Source organism: Ipomoea nil, unplaced genomic scaffold (assembly GCF_001879475.1).
Source record: "Ipomoea nil cultivar Tokyo-kokei standard unplaced genomic scaffold, Asagao_1.1 scaffold0761, whole genome shotgun sequence".
Lineage (NCBI taxonomy): Eukaryota > Viridiplantae > Streptophyta > Magnoliopsida > Solanales > Convolvulaceae > Ipomoea > Ipomoea nil.
Genome location: NW_017617189.1, coordinates 193,022 through 205,000, shown reverse-complemented (window position 1 = coordinate 205,000; position 11,979 = coordinate 193,022). Strand labels below are relative to the sequence as shown.

The following is an 11,979-nucleotide window of genomic DNA, read 5'->3' as shown; positions in this document are numbered from 1 at the left end:
AGTTCCAATTTAGATTATTTCCGACAACGGGCGCTACTTCGACAATAGGGAGTTTAAGCAATTTTGTGACCAATGGTGTATCAACCATTGTCGTGTGGCGGTAGCTTACCCGCAAGCGAACGGGCAAGTGGAGAATGTTAACCGGACCATAGTGGATGGTCTGGAAAAGAACATAAAAGCAGCTGGAGGAGCTTGGGTGGAGGAGCTAGATGCTATCTTATGGGCATATCGCACCACCCAAGGAAGGCCACAAGTGAAACCCCCTTCGCATTGTCTTACGGCTTTGAAGCCAGTGGCCCTACCAAGGTGGTAATACCATCCCGCCGAGTCGAGGAATATGACTGTAACACCCCGTGTTACGGCCCCTAAAACCAATTAATCACTTAACCAATTATCCAAAGAAAGAATTAAATTACAATAATTAATTAGGAAAAGGCCCACCATAGTCCGTGGGCCCTCATCTCTAAAAACCAAACCCCTAGTCCTAAAAGGAATAGAGTTAGCAAGCCTATAGTAATTGGGCCCTAATTAGGACTCTTAGATATATAAATAGGGGACATAGGAGGCACCTAGAACCCCCCCACCACAATAATCTCTCACCACACAAGGAATTCCAAGAATTCCCCTAGGAGAAATCAAGAAAGAAGAAAGACTTAGAGAAAGACCCTTTATAGCCAAGGAAATCAACTAAGGCTAAGAGGTAACCCATGTCTCAACAAAACCTATTTTCTTAGCTATGATCTCCCTCTAGGCATCCCTCTACATTCTTGTGTATTGATGATTCGTCTATGATATTGATGGTGTGATCTTGATAATTGATGTTATGATTTCTTAGGTAATCTTGATAATCTTGATGATGGAAAGAGATTCTTGATGATTGAGTGATATTCTTGATAAACCTAGATTCCTAATGATTGTGTGATGTTCTTGATAAATTGGATTGGTTCTTGATGATTAAAGGATGAATTACGTTCTTGATGATTTAAATATAATTAGAGCCCTAGGATGTATCGTGAAACTCGTGTGGTGTTATTCTTGATATATTGGGTGGGAATTCGCATGTTTGGGTGTTAATTATGTTTAGAAAGCATGATAGGATATGTGCCGTATGTTTCTTGCTTTTGATCCGTTAATTGTCTACGTGTTGTCATCAATTGCGTTTAAAGGTGTCTAAGCATGGTTTCGGGTTCCACACAGGTTCCCGGGGCGTTACTTGTGAAAAAGAGTCAGTGGGCGGGTAGGTGGGGGTAGGGGACCCGCCATCTACCCGCGGCCAGAATGAACGTCGCCGGCAGCTGGCAGCCGGCGGGCAGGCGACTGCCCACCGGGCACCCGCTGCTCGGAGACTTGTCGCCGGCGGGCAGCCGACGGGTGGCCCTCCACCCACCGGCTACCCGCTGGAAATTTTCCCACCTCGGGATCCAGGCTTCCCCGTTTGATGTTTCCCCAACCCCCGTGGTGTCCCAACGGACCCCGTTTATCGTGCCTAATGTCTAGTTTGATGTTTCGGGTGCCATTCGTAGGATAAACGAGTCTTATATATGTATATATGTTGCATGCTAGTGGAATTGGTATCCCGTTGGCCTAGGTGAAAGGAGTATGAACCCCTTAGGATTGTTCCTAGTATGTGGATGACCACGCATAGGTTTCGTTATACGTTTTCTCCCCTTATCCCAATGTGTTAATGTGGGTTGCATGTGCTTGCTATGTGTTATGTGTGCATGATACCCCAATTTGGTTGCGATCAAACGTTTTACATGAGCTGCGGTTCATATTCCTGGCTGCGGTCAGATGACTATTCTTGGGCTGCGGTCCACTGTTTGGTTGCGATCAAACATTATGATGAGCTGCGGTTCATCGGTCGGTTGCGATCGACCCCTCCGTGTTGCGATATGGGGCAGTGTGCTGCGGGGCCGTGTCAGAGCTATATACGCTGACCCTCATGTATGGGCATGCGATTGGTCCTGTGGCGCCATCAAAGTGTGCTATGTGACGAGATATGGATGGTTTGATGTTACGAAGGTTATGAAAGTGTGACCATAGGATACATGCTAGTAAACCGTATATGCTTGGTTATGACTATTGGCTATGCTTATCTCTATCTGTCGATGCTTGTGAATTATATGACTGTTGACTGTGCTTATCCCTATCTGTCGAGTCTATTCCCTGTTTTAAAAGCTAGAGTCTCTTAGGATATATCTTCATGCTTCGAAATGGTTTTTCTTATATCTATATATATGCCTATATGTATTGTATTTCAACGCGTTGGAGTGGGTTACCAGCATCTCTCGCTGAACAGATATATTTGGCTTTCAGGCACAGAGGAGTAGACACTGGAGCGCGCTAGAGTCTTGGAGCGTAGAAGTAGATAGTTTCCCTTTCGGCCTGCGTGCCACGCTTATGCATTTACATTATTGATGATATTAGTTAGTTAGCCTGTGCACCTGAGTTCTCTAGCTCAGGTGTGGCATAGCACCCCGTACTCTTTATATTATGTTTTGGGATTTAATGAGAATTTACCTTTATTATATAAGTCTTAAAAGTTGAAAAATTTCGGGGTGATACAATGACCCTGACCTCATCAACGGGCACCATAGAGCCGACCTCCACCTCATCGACGATAAGAGGTAGGGCGCCATGGTCCATGCGGAGAATTATCAACGCCAACTCAAGGTATACCACGACAAGCAAGTCCGACCCCGACACTTCCAGGTCGACGACTACGTCCTTAGGAGGCGAGAAGCAAGTCGACCTCAAGATGGGGTAAGTTTTCAAAAATATTGGAAGGTCCGTATGTAGTTACAACCGTGGTCTATCCCAATAGCTACAAATTGAAGACACAGAAAGGCAAAGTGATAGAGAAGGTGTGGAACTCAGAACACTTGCTCTGATACTACCAGTAACATAACTTTGTAAGGTGGTCTGACCCCTTAAGGCTTATTTTATTTTCGTAATAAGCTTATTTTATTTTCGTAATAAAGTAGCAAAATATCACTAAGTACTTGTTTTACTACTATTTGAAAGGGGGAGAGTGGGAGGTTGGGCCCAATAAAAATCCGGCCAACCTCACGGTCGCGGTCTAGGCTGACCTCTTGGGTTCAAAGTCGAATGACTTCGGCCTAAAATCACTAATGCCCTAGGGACGATATGAGGTCCGACCTCGCTCATCGTCGAATGGAAGAGCTTTTGGGTCTGAAGTCGAATGACTTCGACCTAAAACCGCTAAAGCCCTAGGGGCGATACGAGGTCCGACCTCGCCTATCGTCGAACGAAAGAGCTTTTGGGTCTAAAGTCAAATGACTTCGACCTAAAACCGCTAATGCCCAAGGGGCGATACAAGTTCTGACCTTGCCTACCGCCGAACGGAAGAGCTTTTGGGTCCAAAGTCGAATGACTTCGACTTAAAACCGCTATACCCTATGGGCGATATGAGATCCGGCCTCGCCTATCGCTGAACGGATGAGCTACGGGTCAAAGGCATGAGTACTTCGACCTAATGGCTAAGCACGAAAAACAAGCAAATAAGCACAACACATAAAAAAAAGGTGAAAAACAAACACACAACAAATATGTTCGAGGAGGTCGGCCCGACCTCCCAAACCGTCCTATTGGTCGCCGAGCTCGGCCAAACCTCTAAGCCGACCCCTTTGACAATTTTTTGCCGGCCTCTACGGCAAGATTTAATTTGGGAGTCTAACTTAAGTGTTTGAACGGTGCTAAGGACCCTATTTACACCTTAGCAAGGCTCCCCACCTTAAATTCTAAGTCCAATTGATGCTAGTAGCTCAAGATTGCGCAAGGTTTTTGACCCCGAAGTCGAGCTAGGATGATGTAAAGAGTTATAGACCTCAAGTATCATTCATGTAAGGAAAATAGGCATATCAAAAACAAAAGGAGGAAATCATAAATAAACCATCAATGTCATTGACCAAAAGAAGTAGTTTGAGCAAAATAGAATAAGATGTTTGCGCAACATGATAAGCAAAAATCATCAAGTATTTAACGTGCACAATCAAGCAAAGAAAAGCTAAAGCGACTAAGTCTTACGAGGTGAGCCCACACCCCCCCCCCTTCCTAGGCCGTCTGAACGGGGTCATCCACGTCAAACGGCCCAATATGAATCTGGTCCAAAGGGGTGTCAGTCTAGGGGCCATGCAAGAGGTCTGGAAGCAAGTCCGCACAGAAAAGAAGACCGGTGGCCAAGTTGCAAGGTGAGGTCGGACGAGTCCTAGCGTCTACTTCCTCCATAGGTTAGGTGGGAAGCTCGGGGTTCGCAAGCTCGGCGGGAAGACCCCATGCCTCGTGGTCAAAAGTCTCATCCCTCCGGTGGAGAATAGAGTAGATCTCGTGCTACATAATGTGTTCCACCACATCATATATCATCATCCCCTCTAAGACTACACACTTCTTCCCAGCGGTGGGGACCGTCAGGTTCACAAAGACCTCCTCCACGTACTCATCAATGTATGTTTTCACGTCCTTCTTGAAGGCCTTGGAGCTCTAGTAGCGCAACAACATCACGGTAAGGGCTTCCTCATGCGCCTTATGATCTCGGACACGTAAAGCAGCTAGTTGGGCATACTTGTTCTCCCAGTCCTTACATGTCGCCCTCAGCTCCTATAGCCTGGACTCCACCTCCAGGCAAGCTTTCGTCTCGGTCTCCAGACGAGCCTGAATGGTCCCCAAAACTCTCCCATGGCAACGCAGCGAATGAAGGCTTGCATAAAGTCACAAGGTGAGAAACATGGTTAAGTAGTAATGTCAAACCACAAGGAAGCACATACATCTAGTATGGGGCGGAAATCAGCATGGCCCTCGCACAAGTTCGCATCTCGAGATAGGAGAAAGCTCCGTGCTATGGCCTTGGTGGGAAGGTCCCCACTAATGAGTGAAGTTGAGGGAGGAAGGTCGACGGACCATCTCAGCGGCGCGGTCTGAGCAGGCGGCGGTGGGACTAGAGCTGGAGGCCTGAGGTCAGTCATATTGGAGGCCGACCTCGGCCTTATGTCTCGACTATGCAAGGAGGGGACCGAGTCGCTGGAGGAGCTCGGCTAGTCTTGCCTGTGACACCCCGAAATCCAAATTCAATTAAGGGATTAATTAAGTAATTAATCCTATTTCAATTTGTAATTTAATTCCTTAAATTCCTGAAATTCAATAGTCGGGGACTAGTAATTGACTAGTCAACCCCATAGTCAAAGTTGTACCTTGAGCTTTGCAAGGAGTTCCCTTGTTTCCTTACACCTCTTCATGTTAGTAAGGGTATTCTTGACCTTTCACCTTGTGTTAGTATTGTAAGCTAACCTAATAAGAACACCCTCATTTCTTTCCTTACACTTTCCAAATTTTAGCTCCACCTTCTCTTTAAAAACGTAGATAGCTTTTCTTCCAAGCCAAGATTGAAGCCTTGCCAAAACTTCAAGAGTTGTCTCCAAGATTCTACCTTTCATACATTTGGGCATCTAGGAGGGTAAGATCCATGTTCATCTTGTGTTTTTAGTGTTTTCTTAGGTGTCTTTTATTAAAGATAGAATCTTTATGATCTTTTGGTGTGTTCTTGAAGTGGGTTTGGAAGGTGAGCTTTGTTAGGAGCTTGGTGAGGTGTTAAGAGAAGGTTTTTGTCTTCAAGAGGTAACCCATGCTCGACAAAATCTATTTTGCTTACCTATATGAATATTTCTTGGATTCTACATGTGTTTTGCTATGAAATGTGAGTGTTTATGCATTGTCTTCTAAAAATGCATATCTAGAGCTTGTGTTTAGGGTTCTTGTATGTCATTGCTTGGCTATTCCTTTGATTCAAGTCATTTTGTTGTATTTGGTAAGATTTGGCATGTTTTAGACTTGAATTTGAGTTTGGAGATGAAAATCCCTGAAGAGATTTATTTTGGTACAGGTGTGTACCCGTAGGCGGAACGGCGGGTAGGAGGTCCACCCGTCGCCCACCCGCGGGGTACAGGTTGCTTGTGGGTTATGTATCCGCGGGTGGAACCGCGGGTAGGGGCCTACCCGTGGGTCCACCCGCGGGGTACCATATGTGGTTGTTGGGGGATTTGTTTCCCGTGATTCTTTTGACTCGGTATTTGGTCTTTTGACTTCCCGATGTTCTTTTGTGGAACTATTTGAGCGTCTTCTTGATGTTTCGTATGTCTAGAACTATATGGTAGGAATCCATGTAGGTCTTTGGTGTCTTGAATCGTGCTAATTGTTCAACATTGTGTTTCGTTGAACCGTGATGGGTCTTGTGTGTTCTTCGGAACTACGTTTGGTTTACCCGTTTGATAAGCATGCTAGTTCGGTGTTTAAATGCTAGCGTGTGTGTTGTTCGTACCTTCTTATGGGTTGATGATAACTTGTGTTATTCATCGTTGTTGTTGTTGGACTGTGATCCATTCCTTGATTGAGTATGGTTTCATATCTCCGTTGTGATCCGTTGATTGATTCCTGTTGTGGTGTGATGTGTGTGTGGCTTTACCTGGATTGCACGATTAGTGGTATGGGAACTAGTCACCAAGGTATTGCAGTGGTCCTCGTGGTGGCCATGACGTGATTATGGAGTTGTGACCTTTGTGTAAGGTTCACGTGTTTATGGGAGAAGCATGTGTTGCCGAGGCATGTGTTGCCGTGTGTGTGATCGGTACCCTCGTGTACTATGAAATTGGTGGTTCTGTTGGAGGGACTGTTTGAGGGGGAACTACGATTCCCAGAGGAATAAGGTTGGACTTGGTGTACAGGGGTCCTGGAGGTAAAGGTTGGAACTAGACATAAGGTTGGGGGTAGCCATAAGGTTGGAACCGGGCATAAGGAAGGCATATCAACTCGTGATGGGTGATGTCACGAGGGCTTGTGTAGCCATTATTGTGACTTCTCTTCTTGTGACGTGTGTAGTCACAAAGGAATGTGTTGCCATTTGTTGTGTCTTTATTCCTTTGAGTTATGCATGTCTGGTATTAATCTATTGTGTGATGATAGATTATACCTTGAGACTTCTTGTGTGTCGTTGTTGTTCTTTGTAGCCTTGGGATGTGTTCCCGTGTTCTTGTTGAGAGTGTTGAGTCTTGTGTTGACTATTACTCTTGGTTTTGGACTTATATATATGTATTCCGTTTCGAAAATGGCTTTACAAACTTATACCTTATCTATGTATGATATTTCACATGTATTGGTGTGTTACCAGCATTATTCACTGACCGGGCGTCGTCCCATGTTTTATATGCTTCTTTCAGGTGATGCTTAGACGAGTGCGTGGTTTAGTGCCAGCAAGTATAGCTCCCCTCTTATGTTTTGTGGTCTGTGAGCCAATCTAGATTTAGTACTTTGTTTTGATGGTTGTAGGTTTTAAACAATGCAGATTTAGCATGTGCGTTCACCCTTGGGTGAACGTGGCATATCACCCCGTCTCCTTTGTTTTATATATTTCCTCTTTCAGTCTTCCGTTGTGTTTGGTGTTTTGGTTTAAGATATCTGCATGTTTAAGGCTTTAAATAGCATGGTTTTAGGGGGTGTTACATTGCCCGTCCTTTTTCTCACTCGGCTAGAGGAGCTCAGCTAGTCTCGCCCGTCCTTGTGTCTCGACTACGCAAGGAGGGGACCCGAGTCGCACCACGACCTTTCAAGCGACGAACGATGTCTGCACACGACTCGGTCATATCTGTTACAAACAAAAGTTAAGTACCAAACGTGAAGCCATTACGAGAAGAGAAGAGTGAACAAGGTTTGAACCATGGTGCTCGGAGTCGGTAGTGGAGGTCGGCGACGGGGGCTCGTGCAACTCGATGAGGTCATCCTCTTCCCCCGAAGAGAGCTTTGTCACTACGACCCGTGGAGGAGGAGGAGGACGTCATCTAAAACCGAGCCCGGTCAAAGCTTCCTTAGTAACCAAAGTGTCTGTGCTAATGTGGCCTCCTTCCTCGCCTACAAGCAACCTAAAGTGGTTAGCAAGCTCGGCCGTATCCACAAGGCTCCTATGCTTGCGAAAATACCCGCCCCAAGGTACTTGGAAGGGAAGGGACGGACCGGTAGACACAAAGACGAATTTGGGTTTCCAATGTTTGTTGAAGCCTTTTATGTCTTCTAAGACCTTCATCCTAGCTCGGGCAAAAAAAAAAAAAAAATACACAAAGCCCTTGCTTTGGGTAGCCAACGATCCGCCCACATTGAAAATGAGGTGGAAGAGGTCAACAGAAGGAGGTATGCCCACTTAGTTGTACCTAATGATAAAAGAAACTAGTATCATATGGGAGTTAGGGACTAGTTGGCCTGAAGCTCTGTGGTAGTAGTTCAAGACCTTTATCACGAAGGAATGGAGTGGAAAAGCAGGCCCCATATTTAGGGAAGTGAGGTGGACACCAAAGAAGCTAGGAGAAGGGGGCTCTGATATGCCCCCCCCCCCCCTAGAAGGAGGAGCCCGAACCTTAGCGGTTAGTCCAACCAAAGACTGCGCGACGGAGATCTCGTAGTCATCTAGCTTGGCCCCGAGTTGGTGTGGGATGGTGGGGTCGAGCTCGGTATGACGATCTAGGCGAAACGGAACCGGAAGAGCGGTAGGGACTAACATATAGGGTGGGTGCACCTCTTAAGGCCTAACAAAAGTGGCGGTAACCTTGGTGGGAGGGGATGGAAATTGGTCTAAGGGAATGGTCTCGCCACTTGACATGGGGAGATCTAAAGGATTAATGGAATTTAAGAGGCATTCATAAGGATCAAAGGGGACCAAATGCATAAAACAAGTCCGGAGGAATAAAGCAAAATTCGTAGGAAACTCTAAAGAAGGAGGGAAGGACCACTAACCCAAGAGGGAGTTGCTGCGGGTTTGGAGTTAGGGTCGGACTCGACAAAGGCGGAGGCGGAGTCTTTTCCGATGGTGATGGTTCTCAGCCGAAGTGGTGGTGTGAGGAGGATGGGAGGAGAATGAAGTTTTTATATAGGGGGGGGGGGGGAGAAAGAAAAAAGGAGGAAGGTTTGGAGACATTTTGAAATTCAAATATGTATGGGGAAGAGGAAGAGTGTATGGGGAAGAGAGGTGATGTGGCCTTTAAGTGTAGAATGGGTGTTGGGAGTCTCAAGGCTATTTATATAGGTTAGAGAAAGAGTTGTAGTAGGATGGGGATTTGTGAAGAGATAAGGATGAGATGGGTTTGAAATTCACACACTATCAGACTGCTTGTCGCGGTCAAACTCCTATCGCGATAAGAATTCTTCCCAAGCAAGGATTATTTTTTTATGCAATTTTTGGTCGACATCGGAATACTCTTTTTCATTAACGGTTTCTCGCAACTCAGAGTGTAACACCCCGAAATTTTAAAGCTTTTGAAACTTATATAATAAAGGTAAATTCTCGTTAAATCCCAAAACATAATGTAGTAGAGTACGGGGTGCTATGCCACACCTGAGCTAGAGAACTCAGGTGCACAGGCTAACTAACTAATATCCTCAATAATGTGAATACATAAGCATGGAACGCAGGCCGAAAGGGAAACTATCTACTCTACGCTCCAAATCTCTAGCGCGCTCCAGTGTCTACTCCTCTGTGCCTGAAAGCCAAATATATCTGTTCAGCGAGAGATGCTGGTAACCCACTCCAACGCGTTGAAATACATTATAGATAGATATATATAGATATACCAAAACCATTTTGAAGCAGGAAGATATATACTTAGGAGACACTAGTTTTAAAACCAAGAATAGACTCGACAGATAGGGATAAGCACATTCAACAGTTATAATCAAGCATATAAAGATACTAGCATATATCCTATAGTCACAGATTCACTTCATCTCATTCATATCATCATCCCAATTCGTATCTTATCACACACAAGCACACTTTGGTGGCGCCACAGGATCAATCGCATGCCCATACATGAGGGTCAGCGCATATAGCTCTGACGCGGCCCCGCAGCACCCTGCCTCGTATCGCAATACGAAGGGGTCGATCACAACCGACCGATGAACCGCAGCTCATCATAATGTTTGATCGCAACCAAACAGTGGACCGCAGCCCAAGAGTAGTCATCTGACCGCAGCCAGGAATATGAACCGCAGCTCATGTAAAATGTTTGATCGCAACCAAATGGTGGACCACAGCCCAAAAGTGATCATCTGACCGCAGCCAGGAATATGAACCGCAGCTCATGTAAAAACGTTTGATCGCAACCAAACGGTGGACCGCAACCCAAGAGTGTAATTCTGACCGCAGCCAGCTTCTGAACTGCAGCTCAGGAATAACCAATTTGATCGCAACCAAATTGGGGTATCATGCACACATAACACATAGCAAGCACATGCAACTCATATTAGCACATTGGGAAAGGGGAGAAAACGTATAAAGAAACCTATGCGTGGTCATTCACATACTAGGAATAATCCTAAGGGGTTCATACTTCTTTCACCTAGGCCAACGGGGTACCAATTCAACTAGCATGCGATATATAAGACTCATTTATCATACGAACGGTACCCGAAACATCAAACTAGACTTAGGCACGATAAACGGAGTCCGTTGGGACACCACGAGGGTCAGGGAAACATCAAACGGGGAAGCTGGAGTCCCGAAGTGGACAATTTCCAGCGGGTAGCCGGTGGGTGGAAGGCCACCCGCCGGCGACCAGTCTCCGGGCAGCGGGTGCCCGGCAGGCAGTCGCCTGCCCGCCGGCGACGCCCTTTTCGGGCAGCGGGTAAGTGGCGGGTCCCCCTACCCCCACCTACCCCCACTGACTTTTTACCAAAATAAACGTCCTGGGATCCGTTGTGGAACCCGAAACCATGCTTAGACACTTTTAAACGCAATTGATGACACCACGTAGACAATTAATGGATCAAAAGCAAGAATCTCATAGCACATATCCTATCATGACTTCTAAACATAATCAACACCCGAACATGCGAAATCCCACCTAATTATATCAAGAATAACACAATACGAAATTCCCAATTTTAACCTAGGGCTCTAATCATATTCAAATCAATAAAATCATAGTTCTTCTTTAATTCATCAAAACATAAAGATTCATCAAGAACATCACATAATCATCAAGAACCTCTTATCATCATCAAGATCATCAAGATCACACATAAAATCATCCCACAATCATCAAGAACATATCATCAATATCATAAACGATTCATCAAGACACAAGGATAGAGAGGGGGCCAAAGAAGATAATTATAGCAAGGAAAAATAGGTTTTGTTGAGACATGGGTTACCTCTTAGCCTTAATTAATTTCCTTGGCTATGAAGGGTCTTTCTTTAAGATTCCTTCTTTCTTGATTTCTCCTAGGGGGATTCTTGGAACTTCTTGTATGGTGAGGGATTATTGTGGTGTGGGTTCTAGGTGCCTCCTATGCCCCCTATTTATATACTAAGAGTCCCTAATTAGTGTTAGTTCTATTCCTTCTAGAATTAGGGGATTGGGTTTAGGGATTAGGGCCCATGGACTATGGTGGGCCTTTTCTTAATTAATTATTGGAATTTAGTCGTTTCTTTTGGGTAATTGATTAAATGATTAATTGGTTTTAGGGGCCGTAACACGGGGTGTTACACAGAGGGTGGGGACTGATGATGGAATAATTACAATTGGACCCGGGGCACCGAAACCGAATCCGGCCGACCTGGATGACTAAGGCTTATCACAAGATTCCACCTTTAGTTTGCTTGTCCCCAAGCAATTTTTACAGTTAAGACCTGATAAGCTCAAAAGATGCTTTTAAACAAAAACTTTTGATATGCCAAGTATTTCATTAAAAAGAACAAGCGCTAGACCAACATAGAATGAAATTCCTTGAATTGATTTGAAAATGTGTAAATCATGCACCAGTAAACAACTCGTGGAATAATTAAGAAAACCGTCCCCTTAAGAAGGAAAAAAACATTTAAGCAAAACAGGGTGACTTATTCTAAACACCACTTCTTCATGCATGCAATCCAAAATTGGGAATTCACCTTATATTTTACTAAGGTCTATAGTCGAGCCACACTAG

The 11,979-nt window shown here is 45.1% G+C and overlaps 1 long non-coding RNA gene across 1 annotated transcript in view; it reads right to left on the bottom strand.

Annotated features, from left to right (window-relative positions):
- Nucleotides 1-2,311, bottom strand: part of LOC109176870 — a 9,587-nt gene extending 7,276 nt beyond the window's left edge. Inside the window, exons 1-2 of the long non-coding RNA XR_002053475.1 lie at nt 2,298-2,311; nt 706-711 (exon numbers count right to left, since the gene is read on the bottom strand). This is a non-coding gene — a long non-coding RNA (uncharacterized LOC109176870). The remainder of the gene's footprint in view (nt 1-705; nt 712-2,297) is intronic.
- Between the last annotated feature and the right edge of the window lie 9,668 nt (nt 2,312-11,979).